At 38.1% G+C, this 24129-nt stretch overlaps 1 protein-coding gene across 1 annotated transcript in view; it reads right to left on the bottom strand.

Annotated features, from left to right (window-relative positions):
* The window catches only part of LOC119786959 (FERM and PDZ domain-containing protein 1), a 64825-nt gene extending 43789 nt beyond the window's left edge, over window positions 1–21036 (bottom strand). Inside the window, 1 exon segment of the mRNA XM_038290579.1 lies at window positions 20723–21036. The gene's annotated coding sequence lies outside the window, so the exon portion shown is untranslated.
* Between the last annotated feature and the right edge of the window lie 3093 nt (window positions 21037–24129).

Here is a 24129-nt window from a genome sequence, read left to right as displayed (position 1 = left end):
TGAGCCCCTTACAAAGCCCTGGGAAAAAGAGATGCTGGGAACACTTCTTTACCCTCTTGCTTCCTTCATTATCTTCTGCCTCTCAATTTCCCCATTCGCAGTACTGCTTTCTTTAACAACTCATATTTCCTTTTCTTCTACATGATTAAATTTGATATCTGTTAAGGTATTAGAGCAGACAGGGCAGCTTTTTCTTGTAGGCAATCCAAACAGCCCAGCTCCTTCAGAATGTGGCAAATTCATCATCGTTTTCTGAGACATGGAAAAACAGCATGCCTGCTACCCAAAGTCTGTCTGATATACAGGAACAGTTGAAAGAAAGTTTTTTTGTTCATTTGATCATGTGTCACATTGTGTTTCTTTTTTTTCAAGAGTTAGAAATTCTTTGCATCACCCCAGTTAGCAGCTGAAGTTTGTACAGTATGCTTTAGTCATTGTGCTGCTTACATCAATAATGTATGCAGATAATGCAACTGCTCCCCTGTACCAACAACTAACAAGCATACCGATGCACACAGACGGAGACAGAGGGGGAGGAGAGGAAACACATGAGGCTGCAAAAAATAGAAAGATAAGATGGGGCATTGGGCGATATATATATGGCAGGTTGAGGAAAATATGTGTTTACTCTAAAGTCTCAATTTGACCCAAATTATCATACAATCCTGCTTTCACTTTGATTTAAAAAAAAAAATCATTATCATTTCACTGTGTCTCAGAGTTTGAGACTGTTTTAAAAAGATAGGTAATAGTGTATTTTTGTATTTGTTTTAACCTTTATTTTTTAATATTTGCTCATATTTTCTCATTCTTATTATTTATTTATTTCACTTTAATATCTTATAAAGCCACTTGGTCAATATTTGGTGCTTTTATATGTCGGTGATTAAATTGATGTTGACATAAATTATATCAGTCCCAGAAAAATTAACTAAAACAAAATTACATTTAACCACGCAAAACTTTTTTTTTTCTCACTAGTCAATGTTATGTTAGTTTTGATTACCTAAATTATTTGGTTTGGCTAAATTTCATAAAAAATATCTACATGTCACTAGTGTTTACTGGTATCAATAAAGTTGGACTTTTGAGCTATTTTCTTCCCCAGAAGCTGCAGTTCCTTGTGCGTGTAGGATTTTATTTAGGTGATGGTTGATGAACTCATGCATCAAAGTAGTTTGATATACTTGCGAGTATGTTAAAGGTTTTGACATAAACTTGACACAATAGCACTGGGTCTTATGCGCTAACAACTTAATTGGAAATGCAGCTAGGATGTAATACTGGACCGGTCATAGAGGTCAGCCTCAAATTTATCTTTTCTAAAGGTGGTTTCAAACGTAGTTGGGTTAACTACCACATCATCTGAATTGAACCCTCTATATGACCAAGAAATTTGTTGTATATACCCAAACTTGTTTTGGTCTGGACAAGGCCTGAACAGGGGATGTGAGTAATGCACTCTATTTAATTGCATTTGCATTTGTCTTGACGCCTGCACAACTTAATGTTGCAAACATAATGCTTGACAGGGGAAAATATGTACACAGGCTTGCAAGCCTTTCCTTTTCTCTTCAAATTTAAGGATGGGAATTATACTCAATTACTTAAAGTGTAAAATTTTTTGCAACTGAATATTTTGGGTCTGTGAGGTAGTGCATTAATCTTACTATGGATGCATTTTCTATTTCTGCAGTATTTGTGTAAGTGCTGCAATAGTGGCTTTTGCAGTTGAACTTTTCTGTTTGATAAAAACTGTACATGCTGGTACAGCACCTACGTACAGGTACAGGCATTCGTTATCATAGAACGTTGTTCGGGGATATACAGTCCAATCAGTTCGGGCAGACATAAGCCTCTTTTGCAAGACACCCTTTCTTTTCTATGTTAGCAGCTCCAGGAAGACTCCAGGAGATTCTAATCAGCACAATTTAGTTCATTGTGCAAGATGGACTCACTTGGTTCAGGGGTCAGGCGGTGACTCCACAATAACCATTTCTAACCTTTTTTCCCCCGGCCACACCCTGTCTGTGTGGGACAGAATATACTTTAGACCAGTACGTTTTTTAAAAAGAAGTTACTGGTCTAAAGCATGAGCTGGGCTGTGCCAAATACAAGGTTCCCCTCAGGCATACTCACCAGTAATCCTCAGCACTGAACAAATAAGTCTTTGATAGTTTTTTGTTGGAAATACTAAATGCTTTGTTAGAATGTAAACCATTATGCTGAACAGCTAAATCTCCAATTTGAGATTATGCTGTTATATGAAAAGATAAGAACACTATTAAGAAACACCATTAAGAAAGACTGTGTGTTTCTGTAATATTTGGTCACAGTAGGGCTGCAACTAACGATTATTTTGCAAATCCATTAATCTGTCTATTATTTTTTTATTATTAATATAATAAAAATATTATTATTAATATTATTCCATTATATAATAATTGCAAAGCAAAAGGTTCCTTGAAGACTTTTTGCGAAATTAAACCGAGTGAAAATAAAGCTTTTTATCTTAAGTGCAAAATGTTAACATATTTGTTTTTTTTTTACAATTTTCGTATAACTGCTGCTCAAGGTGGGTTCTTCTGTCAACTAAAGGCACATTTTAGACTCTCCACACTCCAGTTAAAGAATAATCGACGACTAATTTAGTTGACAATTATTTCAATAATCAATTAATCAAGATTAATCCAATTAACTGTTTCCAGCCCTAGGTCACATATATTTTTAATATCCATTCACAATTATTGATAATTAGTTTCTAGTGGTTGAAAAATTCCACAAGTAAATGCTGGCCCAAAACTGGCCGAAAATTTTTGGAAAACTGGCCATCAATTTTGGAAAACAAAGAGCTGTATTTACAACAAAACCATTTACAAAATAAATTGAACTTTTCAAGCTTGACGTGACCTTGATGACTTCTTTGCAGATATACAAAAACAAAACCTACAGCAAAAATCTAAATAAATATTCCAAACATTGTTGGAATAAGAGTAGATCATAGCTGCTGTAAACAAATGTAATAGTAATAGATCCACTGTGTGGGCAACAACCAAAGGGCAGGGTTATTGATGCAATTATTACGCCATTAACTGAAATCTCTTAACTTTGCTTTTCATTCAAAACCAAAATTGCTAAAATCGTACTGTTATACAAAACTGGAGATATACACATATTCAAAAACTATAGGCCTATTTCTTTACTTCCACATTTTCAAAGATTTAACAAAAACTAGCAGACTGTAAAATGTCATTGATAAACACAAATGTCTTTCTGCAAGTCTGTATGAATTGAGATCTCTGTGATCCACAGCATTGTCAGTCCTGGAATTAATAGAGAAAATCACCAGCACCATAAAAATAGAAGAACTTTGGAAAGTGAGGTTTGTTGATCTAATTTGAGACAATTAATTACATATATTAACTATAATTAGGAGATTAGAACATTGTGGTGTATGGGAAGTGTTTCAGGAGTTGATAGGACCTTTGTAAGCAGCAGGTAACAATTTGTGAAAACAGGTGGTTATCAGTCATTCTGATTGGATATTGCTTGCAAATCCTGCCAGGCAGCAGTATTTGGAGCGACATCGTGCATAAATTAAATATGTAAGGTTTCAAAGGTATTGCCATTTATTTATTTTTTTGACCAATACTGTTTATTCTTTCCATTTATTAAATATGCACGGTTTCAAAGGTATTACAGTTTGTTTTTTGTTTTTGTTTTTTGCAGATGATACAAATCTTGTTTCTTCCAGCAAATCTTTGATGATTTCACACCAGAGATGAAAAACTAAAAAAATTGTTTGACAAACACAAACTGTCCTTGAATTAAAACTAAATTCATATTATTTGGAAAATAAAAAGGAAATAGATGGAAAACTCAAAATATTTGGCGTCGAGGTATGAGTAGATTAAATGTGATTACTGACTAAAAGATTTACTGGAAGCCCCACATAAAACATGTTCAGACTAAACTAGAACCACACAAAACATTTTCTGAATTATAAAGCATTACACAGTCTCTACTGTTCACAGAGTTTACTATACCTAAGCTATTGCATATAAGTCCTGGATAACACCTGAAGGACATTACTCAAACTGCTATACACACTGCAGGAACCATACAACAAATTATCATCACCACATTAATCCACTGTTAATTAATTCATGCTTGCTTAAGTTCTCTGATCTGCTAGAATCTTTAAACCTCAAAGTTAATGTATAGAGGTAAAAGTAAACAGCTACCAGACAGCATACAAATGTAACTTGCTAAGAGAGATAAAGGAGTACTGTATAATTACAGGGATTTACTACATTTCAAAATTGTATGTGCTGAAAACATAAAAACAATGTGTATTTCAATAAAGGCTCTGAAAGCATGGAACAAACTCAGAGCTGATGTGTGTAGGCATTTTAAAATGAATTTCTTACTGTAAATAAACAAATTTATTTTCTAACTTAATGGACTTTGGAGTTGTTTGGACCTACAGGTGCTGGTCATAAAATTAGAATATCATGAAAAAGTTGATTGATTTCAGTAATTCCATTTAAAAAGTGAAACTTGTATATTATATTCATACATTACATACAAACTCATATATTTCAGATGTTTATTTTGTTTAATTTTGATGATTACAAATGACAACAAATGAAAATCTCAAATTCATCATATCAGAAAATTAGAATATTACTGAAGACCAATAAAAACAAAGGATTTATAGAAATGTTGGCCAACTGAAAAGTATGAACATGAAAAGTATGAGCATGTACAGCACTCAGTATTTAGTTGGGCCTCCTTTGGCCTGTATTACTGCAGCAATGCGGCGTGGCATGGAGTCGATCAGTCTGTGGCACTGCTCAGGTGTTATGATAGCCCAGGTTGCTCTAATAGTGGCTTTTAGCTCTTCTGAATTGTTGGGTCTGGTGTATTGCATCTTCTTCTTCACAATACCCCATAGATTTTCTATGGGGTTAAGGTCAGGAGAGTTTGCTGGCCAATTAAGAACAGGGATACCATGGTCCTTCAACCAGGTACTGGTAGCTTTGGCACTGTGTGCAGGTGCCAAGTCCTGTTGGAAAATGAAATCTGCATCTCCAAAAAGTTGGTCAGCTGCAGGAAGCATGAAGTGCTCTAAAACTTCCTGGTATGTGGCTGCGTTGACCCTGGACCTCAGAAAACACAATGGACCAACACCAGCAGATGACATGGCACCCCAAACCATCACTGACTGTGGAAACTTTACACTGGACTTCAAGCAACGTGGATGAAGTGCCTCTCTTCTTTTCCTCCAGACTCTGGGACTTTGATTTCCAAAGGAAATGCAAAATTTACTTTCATCAGAGAACATGACTTTGGACCACTCACCAGCAGTCCAGTCCTGTTTCTCTTTAGCCCAGGCAAGACGCTTCTGACGCTGTCTGTGGTTCAAGAGTGGCTTGACACAAGGAATGCGACAGCAGAAACCCATGTCTTTCATACGTCTGTGTGTGGTGGTTCTTGAAGCACTCACTCCAGCTGCAGTCCACTCTTTGTGAATCTCCCCCACATTTTTGAATGGGTTTTGTTTCACAATCCTCTCCAGGGTGCGGTTATCTCTCTTGCTTGTACACTTTTTTCGACCACATCTTTTCCTTCCCTTCGCCTCTCTATTAATGTGCTTGGACACTGAGCTCTGTGAACAGCCAGCCTCTTTAGCGATGACCTTTTGTGTCTTGCCCTCCTTGTGCAAGGTGTCGATGGTCGTCTTTTGGACAACTGTCAAGTCAGCAGTCTTCCCCATGATTGTGTAGCCTATAGAACTAGACTGAAAGACCATTTAAAGGCTTTTGCAGGTGGTTTGAGTTAATTAGCTGATTAGAGTGTGGTACCAGGGGCCATCAATTTTGAACCTTTTCACAATATTCTAATTTTCTGATATGATGAATTTGAGATTTTCATTTGTTGTCATTTGTAATCATCAAAATTAAACAAAATAAACATCTGAAATATATGAGTTTGTATGTAATGTATGAATATAATATACAAGTTTCACTTTTTAAATGGAATTACTGAAATCAATCAACTTTTTCATGATATTCTAATTTTATGACCAGCACCTGTATAAGTGTGAATCAGGAGGATTGTTGCTTGCTAAGGACCATTGAAGGAGAAGGGTATGATTAAATAAGCTTTACTTCTCTATACCCCTTTTTTAGATATAAGGACTAAATTATACATTGAATGTAAATATATGTATCATTGATGATATGTATCATTAACGATAAATAATTCCTTAATGTTTTAAGTCCACAGAATGTAGTTGAAATCTTCAGCCCATCAAAAATGCTGCAGCCAGATTTCTGATAAAACACATATATTATATACACATAATTTAAAATCCTTCTTCTCCCATAAATAACCAAGCTCCATTTTATATCAGAGATTTGATTAATCCTTACGTTCCTAAAAGAGCACTTTGTTCTCAATCTGCATGTTTAGTAGTGGTTCGTAGTATTTCTAATAGTAGAATGGTAGGCAGATCTTTCAGTTATTGGCTCCTCTCCTGTGACACAAATTAACTAGTTTTTAACTATGAGGCAGACTCCCTGTTTACTTTTAACACTGGGCTAAAAACTTTATTTTTTTAGAAAAACTTATACTGGAGATGCATGACATGAATTGCTCAGGTTATCCTGTACTGTCTACATAGTTATGCTGATATAAGCTTAGGCTGCTGAAGAACATATGGACCACTTTTCATCATTCAGCCCCATTCTGCTTTTATTTATTAGTTCAAACATCAACTTTACAGTATGTTCTCTTTGCTTTTTCTCGTCAAAGTCGTGCAACCTGGCCTGCCCTCCTGTTTAGTTGTGACACCATTCTTTTCTGTGCCCTGTTTTGCCATATAGCTCGGGGAATAGATGTTTCAGAGCTAGCTGATAGCCCAACAGCTTTCCTTTCAAAAGCAGACCATTATTACTTTTGCCATAAGGTTCAGCTTGATACTCTCATATTAAACATTATAGAAAATGATTTAGGGAGTAAAATCACATACAACAGACACAGACAGATGGGGGGTGAGAAAGGAAGAGGTGATATACGGAAGATATACAGTAACTCCTAGAAGTCTGTTTCCACACATGTATTGGAAAAACACAAAACAGAGAACACAACACCAAAAAGAAGACAACAGACAACCAAAGCAAACATTTAAAAAAAGCTTCAAGAGCAGCAGGTGTGCTTTAGATATCCATGTGTGTCAGAGTCAAAACCTATGGTGATTACACAATATTGTTCAGGGTGGTATATATTTGTTCAGGGTGGTATATATCTTTACATTCAGCTTAGTATTTAGTATCAGTGTGTATCCATTAACACCTGGAACCAAATGCATGAGCATGCTTGTGTTTAAAGGATTAACAAAACTTCTTCAGAAGGAAAGTATACCCAATAGCAGGTGTGAGACCTCAAATCACCATATACAGGTGCTGGTCATAAAATTAGAATATCATGAAAAAGTAGATTGATTTCAGTAATTCCATTTAAAAAGTGAAACTTGTATATTATATTCATACATTACATACAAACTCATATATTTCAGATGTTTATTTTGTTTAATTTTGATGATTACAAATGACAACAAATGAAAATCTCAAATTCATCATATCAGAAAATTAGAATATTACTGAAGACCAATAAAAACAAAGGATTTATAGAAATGTTGGCCAACTGAAAAGTATGAACATGAAGAGTATGAGCATGTACAGCACTCAGTATTTAGTTGGGCCTCCTTTGGCCTGTATTACTGCAGCAATGCGGCGTGGCATGGAGTCGATCAGTCTGTGGCACTGCTCAGGTGTTATGATAGCCCAGGTTGCTCTAATAGTGGCTTTTAGCTCTTCTGAATTGTTGGGTCTGGTGTATTGCATCTTCTTCTTCACAATACCCCATAGATTTTCTATGGGGTTAAGGTCAGGAGAGTTTGCTGGCCAATTAAGAACAGGGATACCATGGTCCTTCAACCAGGTACTGGTAGCTTTGGCACTGTGTGCAGGTGCCAAGTCCTGTTGGAAAATGAAATCTGCATCTCCAAAAAGTTGGTCAGCTGCAGGAAGCATGAAGTGCTCTAAAACTTCCTGGTATGTGGCTGCGTTGACCCTGGACCTCAGAAAACACAATGGACCAACACCAGCAGATGACATGGCACCCCAAACCATCACTGACTGTGGAAACTTTACACTGGACTTCAAGCAACGTGGATGAAGTGCCTCTCTTCTTTTCCTCCAGACTCTGGGACCTTGATTTCCAAAGGAAATGCAAAATTTACTTTCATCAGAGAACATGACTTTGGACCACTCACCAGCAGTCCAGTCCTGTTTCTCTTTAGCCCAGGCAAGACGCTTCTGACGCTGTCTGTGGTTCAAGAGTGGCTTGACACAAGGAATGCGACAGCAGAAACCCATGTCTTTCATACGTCTGTGTGTGGTGGTTCTTGAAGCACTCACTCCAGCTGCAGTCCACTCTTTGTGAATCTCCCCCACATTTTTGAATGGGTTTTGTTTCACAATCCTCTCCAGGGTGCGGTTATCTCTCTTGCTTGTACACTTTTTTCGACCACATCTTTTCCTTCCCTTCGCCTCTCTATTAATGTGCTTGGACACTGAGCTCTGTGAACAGCCAGCCTCTTTAGCGATGACCTTTTGTGTCTTGCCCTCCTTGTGCAAGGTGTCGATGGTCGTCTTTTGGACAACTGTCAAGTCAGCAGTCTTCCCCATGATTGTGTAGCCTATAGAACTAGACTGAAAGACCATTTAAAGGCTTTTGCAGGTGGTTTGAGTTAATTAGCTGATTAGAGTGTGGCACCAGGGGCCATCAATTTTGAACCTTTTCACAATATTCTAATTTTCTGATATGATGAATTTGAGATTTTCATTTGTTGTCATTTGTAATCATCAAAATTAAACAAAATAAACATCTGAAATATATGAGTTTGTATGTAATGTATGAATATAATATACAAGTTTCACTTTTTAAATGGAATTACTGAAATCAATCTACTTTTTCATGATATTCTAATTTTATGACCAGCACCTGTAGGTTCCCGGAAGGAAAAATAGGTGATGCAAGCACTATTTTTCTAAGGCAAGGAGGGCAGACAAAGGGATGGCTGCACCCACCAAAGAAGGGCAGACGAGAGCACCCGGAGCCCGACCCCTGAGTGACACCATCCTTAAAGGTGGCAACAACTTCCATTATAAATTATACAGTTGGGCCTTTTTCTCAGTGCTTAGTCCCATATTTCTTCTACTGTAGACTGAATAACTTGACGTGTGACCTATTTGCATCCTTTTTACATCAAAATGGCATAAGTAAGGCACAAAAACTGATTCAGTGATTATGAAATACAGGTGTTAATTAAAGTTTTGAAGGTGGCAATTGCAGTTAATACAGCAGGAGCTGCATTTTAGCATTAAAATATCCCTCCCTTCTTCTTCTTCCACTTAGAGATTTGGTGTCAACGTGGGAGCTGAGGTTACTTGAGGACCCAAAAGTAGAGATGAGTGAGGCAGAGATGAGTGCTTGAATGTTTAATGAAAAACTGAGGCAAACATCCTAAAAACACAAAAGTACTGAGAACCAAAAAAACAGTAAACATCAGAAAAAACTCCCATGGGGAGCCAGAGAGTAGGAAGGAGCTAACAACAAGGAACCAGCAAACAGTGACTGAACATGAGGTGTGTAAATGGGAGACTTAACAAAGACCAGGCTAATCACCAGATAGGGAGCAGGTGTGAAAAGAGGAATCAAGAAAGGTTTTAAGAGGAGGAGACTGATACAAGAGGGCAACAGAGAGTAACCTAAAGCTACTTTAATATCACAAAACTGGAAAACACATCAAAGATTAACAAACAAATTACTAAGTCCCAAATGGGGGAGAACCATAACACTTGGTGCTTAACTCCAGCAAAAATAAGGTATACACTGAAGAGGGCCTCATAGAGACATGCAACCATGCATGCAAACACCTAAGGACAATTTACAGAAACCAAATAACACAACATAACCTAACAGTCATGTTTTGGACTGTGGCCGAATGCCAAAGAACCCATGCATGTACAGGGAGAACATGCTAAATCCATGAAGAGATATTAAGACAAATATGGGAGAGCCTAGTGTACAAATTTAGCAACTTTCCCTGTCACATTCTTACATGTAACATATTTTCTCTATAACTTCTTATAGGAGCATCTTGCAGTTATGAGAACATATATTTTATATTTACCACTGCCTAAGCAACTGTGACATTAAAAATGTAACCCATGGATACATGAACAGATAGAAGGGAACAATTTCAAACTGTGAGTTTAAAACATTTCTGTTGCAATGTTTTTGTTTGCTTTCCTCACAGGATTGTGACACTAAAGAGTCCTGACCACAAGTATCGCTATTGCTGAATGTTGACTCCAAATCAGCTCCACCTTCACCTTGATTCTGTCATCATTGTTGAGGAATGTGGAGTTTTGCACAATTCCTAGAACCTTTGCCTCTTGTAATTTTGTATTTGGGCTGTTATATGCTTTACATTTGTTCTTTCCTGAAGCCCTGAAAAAAAAGCTTCAGCATTTTTTTTTAAGATTATTATTTACTACGATGATTTTTATATATATTGTATATATTGTGTATATATATATATATATGTCCAAAATGACCCTGATTAAGACGTAATTTTATTTTTATAATTTAATTAGAAATTAAAATAAAAAATATTTTAAAATACAGTGGAATCCGCTTTTATTGATCACATTGGTCCAGAGCCAATTTGAACACTATAAGCGGTTGATTACTATATCCGAATTTACCATCATTTCATTTATTTTTTATGCAGAATTTGATCTAAATGCCATTTGTTGGGTTTTTCAATGAGAAAAATGAAATGAAATGCATAGCTTCCGCATTTACTGAATGTTTTTACAGTAGGCTACCATGCAACTTTAATTACAGTACTGCACAGTGTGCAGACATAAATCTGGTAGCCTGGTGCCGCCTGCATCCTTTTTCAAACCTCGGGATATGACCCAGCATGGATGAAAACAGGTAGGACTGATTTAAAGCACTTTTAGGAAAAGTCAAAGAACAATGAAAAACAATTGTTTTTATAAAGTATTTTTATAATGTTTTTTGTTGTTACATCCATATTAATATAAGGGTGTGATAAATTAGTATGCGTTTGATTATGACGTTTTGATATATATATATATATATATATATATATATATATTAGTGCTGTCAATCGATTAATTTTTTTTAATCGCGATTAATCGCATCAATGCCTGAGTTAACTCGCGATTAATCGCATTTTAATCGCAAATTTTTTTTCTGATTGAAAATCATTTAAATACTCTCGATGACATACAAAAAATACATACAGGCTAGGTTTGTGCCAATGTTCTTTTTTTAAAATGAAAACAGGTCACAGACACTGATTTATGCCATAGAAACATATGGCAAGAAGATGGGGAGGCATGTACCAAAAAATAACAAATATGTAGCCAAAAAAAAGGCCCTGAAAACAGGCTGATGTAAAAGACAGTCTTTACAGTTAATACAGTCTTTTGAACAAAGACAAGCATTTTACCCTACTGCTATAAAATATAAAATGTAGTACAGTTAACATTAGATGTTAATTAACCAAGATAATAATGAACAATTTTCAATCAATACATCAAAATCAATAGACCGACATCACTAGATGAAGGTAGTCTATGCTGTAGGAAGTTACTTTTCAGCCTCTTAACAAAAATGAGAACACACACACACCCACACACACACACACACACACACCCACACACACACACACACACACACACACACACACACACACACACACACACACACGCGATACCGACCTGCGGCGTACACAGACAGCAATAGTGCCGTAGCAGATTCCATTTCACCTCAGTAATCTGTTTTCTCAGTGTATTTCAGGTTGCTACTAGTTACCAGACAGTCAACTTGTTTGTTGGTGGTGGGGCTTAAAGAAAAAGGCACTAGCGTCACCCAGTGTAGGAGCGTCTTTTTCCCTTGAGGAGCTCTCCGCTCTAGAAGCCTATGAGAAATGCATAGACTGGGGGGAAATAGCCCCGCCTTCTCGCAGGCTGCAGCGGGATGTACTCGGAAAATTGTACAATAAAACCACATAGCGTTAATCTAACGTTAAAAAAATTATCGCCGTTAAAATGGCCTCGCGTTAACGCGATAATAACGCGATAATTTTGACAGCACTAATATATATATATATATATATATATATATATATATATATAAAAATCGGATAGCCAAAGGCTAATTAAATAAGATTTTTTTACTAAAAGAAACCAGGTGAACTTTCATCTTGAGGAGTTCGGGATAAAGCATATTGGCAGACTAGGGGTGTAAATCACATCCATCATGGCGATTTGATTCAGTATCGATTTCCTGACCCAACGATTCGATTATTTTCGCTACTCAAGAATACACCACAATTCGATTCGATTAATCGATTAATCTGTTAAATTTTTTTTTTTATTATTATTTTTTTTTTACAACTTACAGGCTAAACAAAGTTTCAAGTTTGAAATAAATCAATGAAAGCTGTAATATCATTATGCATTTTCTTTAGAAACAACAGCAAATAACAGAAGTAGAAAAGTTGCATCAAAAAATACTGCAAAAATACTGCACAATATCAGTGTAATGAGTTCAATGCAATACCTCGGCTCCAGAGAAACTGTCCAACATATTTTTTTAGAGTGTAATAAATATACTCAGGAAAGAGAGATGTTGCGTAGAGAGATAGACAGGAATAAAAATAAACTAGATATAAGGGAATTGTTTCAAAGGTAATCTGGGGATGTAGTTTTTGGGAGTATTTTTAATTTTCTAAGAAGAACGGGTATTTTAGGGAGAATATAATAGTTTGTCTGGTCCATACTCCATTCTGGAAGGTGGCGGTAATGCACCTATAAGTTGTTTGCCAACCGCCATTAAAAAAAAGAAGAAGAAGAAGGCTCCAGAGTGTCGACGTCACCGCCCCCAAATTGTACTTGACCGCAAACAGTGCAGCAGACAGGAGGCCCGCTTGTTTTGTTTTTATGACCGAAATTGCGGAAAACAACTCGTGAAGTTTGACCCGCTAGAAGAGCGAGGTGTTCGAGAACGCTGGGACCCTTTTTCCACCTGGATATCCGCTCTTTTTGGTCCTCATGTCCCTCCGTCGTCGGATTAAACTTGCCCCCACTTCCTCGCCGCCTCGGCCGTATCTAGACCCACAGTGTGTAGCTCAGACCACGCTTAAATACTGAGCATAATTAAAAAATGTCTGTGTCAAGCTTACTGCAACACACTGCTGTAAGAGTATAACCAGGAAGCGCGGTAGGAGGGCAAAATAGGTTTAGCGGCACCGCAGCACGGGAGGAGAATTACGCCCAGGAGCAAATGGATAAAAATAGACCGGAGGAAAAAAACAAAACATGAATCGATACTCTTGCGGACGTGTCGATGCATTGGATCGTCGGCTTTTGGATCGATGCATCGATACAAAACGATTATTATTTACACCCCTATGGCAGACGATCATTTTTGTCATCTTAAATGCAAAATATTTATATAAAATGTTTAGATATTTTCTTACAATCTTGGAATAATTGCCACACACTTGGATCATTGAATGCTTGGAACAATATACAACATCAACGGGACTCTAAGAGCCTTCATAGCAAACTCAATAAGGCTGTGGAAAATCACACTTTAGGCCAATGGCAAGACACTTGCACAAGTCTCCATCAGTTGTGGCATATACCAAGGAGATATACTGTCTCCACTGCTGTTCTGCATAGGTCTGAATCCCCTCAGCAAAATAGTCAACAACACTGGCTATCGATACCAACTCAGGAACAGGGCCACCATCAGTCACCTCCTCTAAATGGATGACGTCAATCTGTACGCTAAGAATGAACGAGACATCGTCTCACTGATCCATACCACCTAGATCTACAGCACGGACATCAGGATGTCATTCGGAATAGAGAAGTGTGGTGAAATGGTGACTAAGAGTGGGAAGGTAGACCACACAGAGGGGGTCTCACTCCCAGAAGGAACAAAAGCAGACATTGAGGAAAGTTACAAGTACCTCGGCGTCCCACAAGCAAATAGCAACCTCGAAGAGGTGACAAGGAAAGCTGCTACTGCCAAATACCTCCAAAGAGTAAGGCAGGTCCTAAGAAGAATAAATCTCGGGGAATTAATAGCTATGCTCTACCAGCGTGAGAGCCACTATCCAGGATGAAACATCTAAGATGCATAGGTACATCTAGGATGAGGCTCCAACACATGAAGTGCTTAGTGAATGTCTCAGACAAGAACTAGAGGTTCTGTCAAACTTGCCAATATCAGGAAATCCTACCAATGGCCAGACAAACCTGGACCGAACGACAGCACAGAGACACTCATCATGGCTGCATAGGAGCAGGCCCTGAACACCAGAGCATAGAGGCCTAGTCTTCCACACCAGACAAGACCCCAGGTGCATACTGTGCAAACAGACCCCTGAGACAATCCAGCACATAACTGCAGGGTGTAAGATGCTAGCAGAGAAAGCCTACATGGAGCGCAACAATCACGTGGCTGGAATAGTATACAGGAACATCTGTGCAGAGTATGGGCTGGAAAGCCCAAGGTAAAAGTGGGAAACACCTCCAAAGATGGTAAAGAATGACCGAGACAAGATCCTTTGGGACTTCCAGATACAGACAGACCAAATGGTAATGGCAAACCAACTGGACATTGTAGTGGTGGAAGCAGAGGAAAGCCATTGTGATTGACATAGCAATAACAAGTGACTGTAAGATCAGGAAAAAAAAAAACATGTGAAACTAGAGAAATACCAGGGGCTCAAAAAAGAGCTGGAGAAGATTTGGAAGGTCAAGGCATCAGTGGTGCCCGTGGTCATTGGGGCACTCAGTGCTGTGACCCCCCAAACTTGAGGAGTGGTTACAGCCAGCGACGTAGGAAGCGGGGGGGACGGGGGGGACATGTCCCCCCCAATATAAAAGCCAGGTGGATATGTCCCCCCCAAAAATTGTACCGCAAAATATTAGATTTTGACATTTTTTTAACTAGCGTGCTTTTATTTTGAAGGCGCAGCATAGCGTTACGTCACTGTACTCCCCCTCCCCTCTCTGAACTGCTGAGTGTTTGAGCACTCAGTCAGCAGGGAGGGAAACGGCGACACAGAAATCAGAAACTTGTGAAAGAGGTAAAATAGTCTGTCGGGATGCTGCTATGAATATTGCCCATTTATAACGTTTTGTTTTTAGTTCACTTTCATATATAGAAACTGAATCTTTTTGGTTTAGTCATCTTAGTCTTGTACGGAAGAGGATTAGGGCCACTGGAAAAAAAAAAGTTAACTGATTTTTACATTTTTTTTTTAGTTTAACATGGGGAAAAAAGTTCTGACTTTTTTCTCAGAATTCTGACTTTAATCTCAGAATTCTGACTTTTTTCTTCTGACTTTTTTCTCAGGATTCTGACTTTAATCTCAGAATTCTGACTTTTTTCTCAGAAATCTGACAGATGATTAATATTTCTAATCAATTTACAGTGTTTTTATTTTTTTTCGGGGGGTACTTATACAGATACATAAAAACAAGTAGGTCTAACTAAAAAATAACCAGAATATATGTTTAGAGTAAAGATTGACTAGTGTTTACACAAGCACACAATTTCAAATCTGCTGAGCTTGCTGTGCAAGAAAATGTAAAATATACGTATAAAGAAATATAACAGGAAGTACTGCTAAAACATAAACTAAATGTTAAATAATGTAGATATTGGTTTAAAAAATTCTTCAGATTTGGAAATTTGGAAGGAATACATAATTTTGAAATTAATCAACAAATCTGGTAAAAAAAAAACAACAAAAAGAAATAAAAAATAAAAGTTGCACTTTTTTACTTGAGGAATTTGTTGAATAACTTCATAATTATGAGTTTAACTAGTTGGTGGTAATGCTACACTTCTCTGCTTCCTGTCCTGCTCATAAAAGGTAAACATTATAAACCCACCATCCATTTTCTACATTATTTGGAAAACACAACACAAATGTAATATAACAAAAGTATGTTTAAAAACAAACATGTTAGCATCCAGCCATAGCCATGTCTGTTTTAGAGACTAGCTCTCTTCTGCTCCTCCATTAATGAGGGGACCCCACGGGCACGTAAAAAGTTGCCTAATTCCGTCATTTTCCACCAATGTGTCACTGGCCACCTCAAACAACTCACATCTTTGTCAGTGAAGCTGAGTGCTCCACATCTCTTCCTTCATGGTGACCATCTACATTAAGATCCAAAATTCTGAGATTAAAGTCAGAATTCTGAGAAAAAAAAGTCAGAATTCTGACCTTTTTCCCGTATTAAACTGAAATGAAATTTAAAAATCACTTAACTTTTTTTTTTTTTTCAGTGGCCCTAATCCTCTTCCGTAGTCTTGGGATGATCACTCATCCAATATTTAACTGCTAACTTTCTCTAGACGTTTGCTACGCTAGCCATAATGTTTTTTTTTTTTTATATATCTCATTTCAGTACAATGCCACCACCAACTAAAAGGCTGAAACAGCAGTAGGACTTACTCAGATTTTTTTAAAAAGAGAAACGTCAGTGTGAGTTACAGTCACCTAACACAACTTGTGTTGAAATTAGCCCGATCTGGGCGTGCGTTTAACGAGGATTTTTTAATTTTTTGCGTGGTTTTGATTCGCCGAAATTGACAGATGTTATACCTGCCGCGCTCCTGATCGTTAGTTAAAACCACAGGGAGAATTAATTTTAATTCTTAGCAGCGGCGGTCGCATTGGTTGTGCAGCAGTCCACTGCACAACCACTAATTAACCAACTAATTAACTTCTGCACCTTTATTTCCTCAAATAAACTGCTGGCTCCTCTTTTTAGACGATAAACAGATTAACACAACATTGACAACTCTGTAGTTTTCTCTGTTCTGTACTGCAAACTGGAATTAAAGGCGCCATTTCTACCAAAGGTCTTGACAGACTGGCGACCTGTCTAGGGTGTACCCCGCACCAGCACCTCCCGACCCCACTAAGGGACAGGGTGTACAGAAAATGGAAGGATAGATGGATTTCTACCAAAGGTTGATAATGCGTTTTTGAACCAGATGCTTCAAAAGGGTTGAAGCCCTTGAAAGACACCTCCCTTTGCTTAATAAAAGACTCCATTCATTTTGTTTGGTGATATGCTCACATCTTATGAACAAATGCATTATGTAAATTTTAAATGCATTATTTTTGCAAGACACATTTATAAAGGAATAAAGTAAAAGATTAAATAGCCTTTTTTTTAAGTAGCATACTTAAGATATGTTTCTGTTGAATACGAATCTCAGATTTCCGACATGTGTCCCCCCCAATAGTAAACATATTCCTACGCCCTTGGTTACAGCAGATCCCTGGAATTACATCTGACATCTTGGTCCACTTCTGAAGATTTTAAAAGGTTGGAACCTGTGTATGATTTATGGATAGATATTTAAGGCATGTGAACAATAAATACCAATAGATTTTTTTAGTTGCTTAAACTTATGTATAAGTCTGAAGAAAGATCTAGTTAGCAAAAGTTAAAACCTATTTCACTAATCTTGTAAGAGTGCGACCGGTTTACATGATTATTAAAGTAATAATAACAAATAAGATTTTACAATGTAACAAACAACCAAACACATTTACTTCATGAATTGCCAATATAATCATTTTTTATTCGTAAATGAGTTGTATTCTGTTTTGAGATGGTGAAGACAACTCAAGGCGTTTCTATTCTGTTATCAAGCAACCCTTTAACTATGTGTTTCAGATTGAAGTTAGCTTAAACTTAGGTTAAAGTGCAGCTGGATAAAGACAGTTAAGGTAAACCTAAAACTTTTTAGATGTTATTAAAGCAGGTTCTCTTTAGATCTACTCAGCTCATTCAATATATAATGGGAAACTGAGGCAGTCGCTATCAGGTAGTGTGATAATCCTTTTGAAATGGTTTGGCTTTTATAAAGTACAGCTTTAAGGGCTATAGTGTAAAAACAGAGTTATAGGTAAGGTCATTATATTATACTGTACATGGGATCTGGGGAAGTTGCTACTTTTATTGCATAGCTCAAAGCTCTTGGACCCACAGCTTTAGAGTACAGTAGCAGACAAACCTTTAATCAGGTACACGGCACTCTACCATACATGCATTTTTGCCATGTGTAAGAAAAGGAGCACTTATGCATGCAAAAGAGGCTGATGTTCACAGCTCTATTTCTCTCTCAGTATTAAACTTGACAAATAAGAAGTATCAAAAATGTATCAAACCTAAAAATAACATCATAAATGAGTAAAGCCAAGCAGGGCGGGGCATCGCAACACAGCCATGCAGCCTTAGTCTTCTTCTGTTTCAGCTCCTGAATATCATGACTCACTTTTCATTAGAATGTGTGCTCAAAGCACAGGATGGGAATACCTCTGCTGTTGTTTGGCCATGCAGTCAGTGTATAGAGTGTATATAGATGGAGTTTAGATGTACACACAGAGCAGGAGATCACGTTTCTTATCACCATAACACAATGGAAACAACACAGTGCATTCCAGCATGATGATGCTGAAAATTTGATTGCAGGATACATGTTGTTGTGCTTGTGTGTGCTAGTGGCAAAGTAGTTGTTAATTCTAGAAACAGTGTAAGGCAATTTACCCAAGAATATGCTTGTTTGAAGGGACTTATTGTTACTTGTGGAGACCAGTCAAATGTTCCCCATGAGGAGGGTTCTGGGTCAGATTTATGTTGGGTTCAGGGTAAGGTATATGTTTTAGTAATGGTTAGGGTAAGGGTCTGGGTTAGGACATACAAATAAAAGGGAATTGAATGGAAGTCAATGGAAACTCCCTGTAAGGATAGCGGGACATAGAGTGTGTGTGGTCTTGTTTTTATGACAGTGTGGGGACCTATGTCATTATTGGAAACAAAATCCTGATACTAAGGTAAGGGTTATTGCAAGGGTTCAGTTAGGCCATATAAAATGAATGCAAGTCATTGAAATATCCCCATAAGTCCCAAAAACAAGAATGTGTGTGTGTGTGTATATTGATGCATCAGTAATGTACATTTATTTACTTATAGTCATAAATTCTTCAGCAGTAGTTGAACACACTAAAGTGACTCATTGGCTTGTAGCGAGAGCAGCCAGCAATGAAGATGAATCTCTTAATCTAATGACTGATGTAGATTTAACCCTTTCAGTGTCTTCCTTTGAGCACATCAAGGAGGCAAAACATAATGACTTCCAACAGATAAAATCAATAACTCCAAAAAGCTCTCCTTATTGTTGTTACAAAAGGGGTATATTTTTTATAAGTCAAACAGTGATGCATAGATGACTAGCAGAGGGCATTACAGCTCTATTGAAGTGTTCATGGTGTGCAATAACCAATTTCTATCAATCGTCCAATGTAGCAACAGGGGTTAATCAGTGAAGAGGGATCAATGGTCAAACGGGAGTCAGTGGAGGCTTCCCTATTTGGTCCAAAATAATAGGCTCTTTTAAGCTGAATTTCTTGCAGGTACGATATGCAGCTCATATCACTGAGGTTAATGCCTGTTCTGATAAAAAAGAACAACAATCCCAAAGAGCACTGACATCCAGACAGGTACGCTGATCTTCAAAAGAACAAACCATCATACACCAAATAGTGGAGCAGTGGAAGACGGTGTGCTCATTTTCATCACACGGATGCCTTGTTGTGTCTGTGTGGGTGTGTGTTTCTATGTGTAATGAACATAATTCAACAGGACAGCTGATGAAGTCAGGGAGTTAGCAAACGCAGTGTGATGCTTTGGACCAACCTTGGTCTCTGCCATTTATATGGATGGAGAACATCCTAAGTAGAAACACCTAGCCCAATATTCTCAACATCCAAAAGCAGCTTCTGAAATCCTTGGCAGCTCTATTAAAACTATTAATATATTTTTAATTATCTCTCAATTTTTTGAAATTTATTTTCAAGTTGACTTGTGACAAAAACACATGGACTCCATCTGCTGTTTTATAATATATAGCTGCTGCTTGATAAGATAGATGTTACCGGGTAACTAAGGTCATTTATTGTTTATTTATTGAGTCAGATATTGCCTAGATGCACCTGAACCTGTTAAGATATAAAATGCATTGCGATATATGTTACTTATAAACACAATTGTCTTATTTGTCAGATGTTGTGAGTAAAATAATTCAAATTGTTGGTTGCCCCTTGGAGCCTCTTAGATTGCATAAACTTATGAATGAATGGCAGCTCTCACATGCTCTCCAAAAGCTGCAGCAGCTACTTAAGAAAGTGCGCGTAATTGATTTATTGTCAGTCTGTAAAAGGCTTTAGATAATTTTTTTTCTCGTTTTCTGCAGAGAATTAGAAAATAAATCTTATGATTGGCACCTAATAATAATGCATAACATATGATCAGCAGAACAAGCTTATGGGGACCTTAAATCTAAGCTCTTTTCTCATATTATTATTGTTTATTCTATTCTATTTTTGGAGCTACCCCCTTGCCGACGTGCACTCGGATAACATAACACATTTTCGGCTATTGTCGGTACTTTATGCCTAATTGTTAGTGGGTCTAGCTGGCTTTATAGCAAGGGTTAAAAACCTTACCGAGTGGCGGCTGTTCCTGTCCTATAATCCCCTCCTGAGCGCAGGGCGCGCCGTCCGTCCCCACAGTCTCTGCTAACCGTGAAGAACTTGGTGAAGTGCAGCAAACCAGCCGCACCTTCCTCTGGCTGCTCAGAGGCCAATTAATCCCAACCACCTGGGGGTTTCAGAGCGCCGCATCCTCCGCCAGACATCAGGAGGAGCGTCGGCTGTGATGGATAGGTCCCGGAGCAGGTGATGCGGAGTGACTGGATGAAGTGCTTAAGCGTTGGTAATCTTCTCAATCAACAATCCTATCCCTCCCTCTCTCTCTGACTCCCTCTCTGCCTCTCTCTAGCTCTCTGTGTCTCTCTCATATACAGTCCCAGTGAAAGTTTAAAATAACGCATCACAGGCACCAAACAAATAGCGCACACGGTTGTTTACACACCTGCACTTGAGTAGATTATATCCAGTTTACAGGGCTGGAGAGGGCTTTTTAACAGCAGCCACTGTGCTACAGATGAGGACAAAGGAAATATATCTTGCCTTAATACACTACTAAAAAAATAAAATAAAATAAAGGAACAATTTGTAATCAGAGTATAGCATCAAGTTAATTAAACTTCTGGGATATTGATTTGGTCAGGTAAGTGTCAGAGGGGGTTGTTAATCAGTTTCAGCTGCTTTGGTGTTAAAGAAATTAACAACAGGTGCACTAGAGGGGCAACAACGAGATGACCATTAAAACAGGAATGGTTTTACAGGTGGAGGACACTGACATTTCTTCCCCTCCTCATCTTTTTTGGCTCTTTTTTTTTCACCAGTTTTGCATTTGGCTAGGGTCACTGTCACTACTCTTAGCATGAGGTGCTACCTGGACCCTACAGAGGTTGCACAGGCAGTCCAAATCCTCCATGATGGCACATCAATACGTTCCATTGCCAGAAGGTTTGCTGTGTCTCCCAGCACAATCTCAAGAGTATGGAGGAGATTCCAGGAGATAGACAGTTACTCCAGAAGGCCTTCAACCCATCAGCAGAACTGGCATCTGCTCCTCTGTGCAACGAGGAGCAGAAGGATCACTGCCAGAGACCCTACATAATGACCTCCAGCAGGCCACTGGTGTGAATGTCTCTGACCAAACAATCAGAAACAGACTTCACGAGGGTAGCCTGAGGGCCAGATGTCCTCCAGTGGGCCCTGTGCTCACTGCCCGGCTCGATTGGCATTTGCCACAGAACACCGGATTTTGCAAGTCCGCCACTGGCGCCGTATGCTTTTCACAGATGAGAGCAGGTTCACCCTGAGCACATGTGACATACCTGAAGGGGTCTGTAGAAGCCGTGGAGAACGTTGTATTTCATGTAACATTGTTCAGAATGACCGGTTTGGTGGTGGGTCAGTGATGGTCTGGGGAGGCATATCCATGGAGGGACGCACAGATCTATACAGGCTAGACAACGGCACCCTGACTGCCATTAGGTATTGGGATGAAATCCTTGAACCCATTGTCAGACCCTATGCTGTTGCAGTGGATCCTGGGTTCCTCCTGGTGCACGAAAATGCCTGCCTCATGTGGCGAGAGTATGCAGGCAGTTCCTGGAGGATGAAGGAATTGATACCATTGATTGACCCCCACGCTCGCCTGACCTAAATCCCATAGAACACCTCTGGGACATTATGTTTCGATTTATCCGACGCCGCCAGGTTGCACCTCAGACTGTCCAGGAGCTCAGTGATGCCCTGGTCCAGATCTGGGAGGAGATACCCCAGGACGCCATCTGTCGTCTCATTAGGAGCATGCCCCAACATTGTCAGGCTTGTATACATGCACATGGGGGCCATACAAATTACTGAATACCATTTTGAGTTGCTGCAATGAAATTTAAGCAAAACGGACTAGCCTGCCACATCTTTTTTTTTTCACTGTAATTTTTGGGGCGTCTTCAGCCCTCTGTAGGTTGATAATTTTGTTCCTAACACATCACCCAGTCCATATCAGTATAAATAAACAGCATGATATTTTCCCCATTGAGATCTGATGTGTTTTCAAAGTGTTCCATTAATTTTTTTGAGCAGTGTATTAATTATTTAGTAGTTTATTCAAAGTAATCTGATCAGGTCACAGAAAATAAGGGAATGCTACAAAATAGGCTACTGTGAGTATAAATTGATGGATGTTTCCCCCTGCTGGCATCATTGCTTTACTACCACTCCTATGAAACTACAGATGGTGGCTCATTTGCTCAAGATGAAATCCAAAGTTTGAGGGATTTTGGTAACCCTCAATAGATTTTGTGGAGCAAGCAAACAAACAAAAAAAAAACACAAGAACAAAAACAAATGTAGTGGACAAATTGTGTTTGAATTAAACTATCCTGGAACATGCCAGAATTGTCAGGGTTTGGTTGAGGTTTGAGGACCCAACTGCAGAGGCTAAGAGGTTGGAGATGAGTTTTTGCAGTTTTTAATGAATCAACACAGGTAAAAGAGGCAGGTATCCAAAATCCAACTTAACATGCAAAACTTAACCAGAACCATAGAGACATGAGGGGAAAAGAGCAAGTAGAGTCAGGGAAAGGCGAAGAGAGATGAGGAACCAGCAATGAGGAACTGCACAGGGAGAGTATTTATGGGAGACTGAACAAAGAGAGGACTAACAAGCAGATTGGGAGCAGGTGTGAAGAGAGCAGGCTAGGAAGGAGCTAGGGAAAAGGAGACCAACACAAGTGGGCAAAAAATTTAAAACCTAAGAACTCAAATATATCCAGAAAATACAACAAAATAGGAATTAAACCAATAAAACTAGAACACATGGAGCAAAGTAAAACATAACAGAACCAAGACTGTGCCAAGAATGATATATGTACTTCTAAACTGAATTCACAATTCATCATCCTTGCAAAGTAATAAATTACTAGATTTCCCCAATTATAAACAGTATTAAATTTGCAGCAACTTGTAATTATTAACAATCAGAATTGATTTATACATTTTTTGCTGGAAATTCTTTTCTTTCAGTGCAACCATTTACAGTAGAGTGAAAAATAAAATTATAATTATAATAGAGCAAAATAAAACAAAGTATAATAAGACAAAATAGAATAAGTAAAAATTGTAAAAAATTACAACCCACACAGTAAAATTAAACCCTTCCCATTTAAACAGTGTAAAATAAGATATAAGAATAAAACAAGATAAGATCATATTTATATACAATCTACAGTATTTACAATGTACAGTGCTGGAGGTTTCTTCCTGTTCAAAGGGAGTTTTTACTCTCCACTGTCGCTACAAGCATGCTTAGTGTGAGGGATTGTATTTGAGTCAATGAGTCAATGCATTCAACTGGTTTTCCTTAGATAGAAAACTTTGAATCAATTTGACTGTATGATCTGGTTGAACTGTAAAGTGCCTCGAAATGACGT

The sequence above is a fragment of the Cyprinodon tularosa genome, unplaced genomic scaffold (assembly GCF_016077235.1).
Source record: "Cyprinodon tularosa strain WSP-4 unplaced genomic scaffold, ASM1607723v1 ctg283, whole genome shotgun sequence".
Classification (NCBI taxonomy): domain Eukaryota; kingdom Metazoa; phylum Chordata; class Actinopteri; order Cyprinodontiformes; family Cyprinodontidae; genus Cyprinodon; species Cyprinodon tularosa.
Note: the sequence above shows the minus strand (reverse complement) of the source record. Positions and strands in the feature narration are given on the sequence as shown.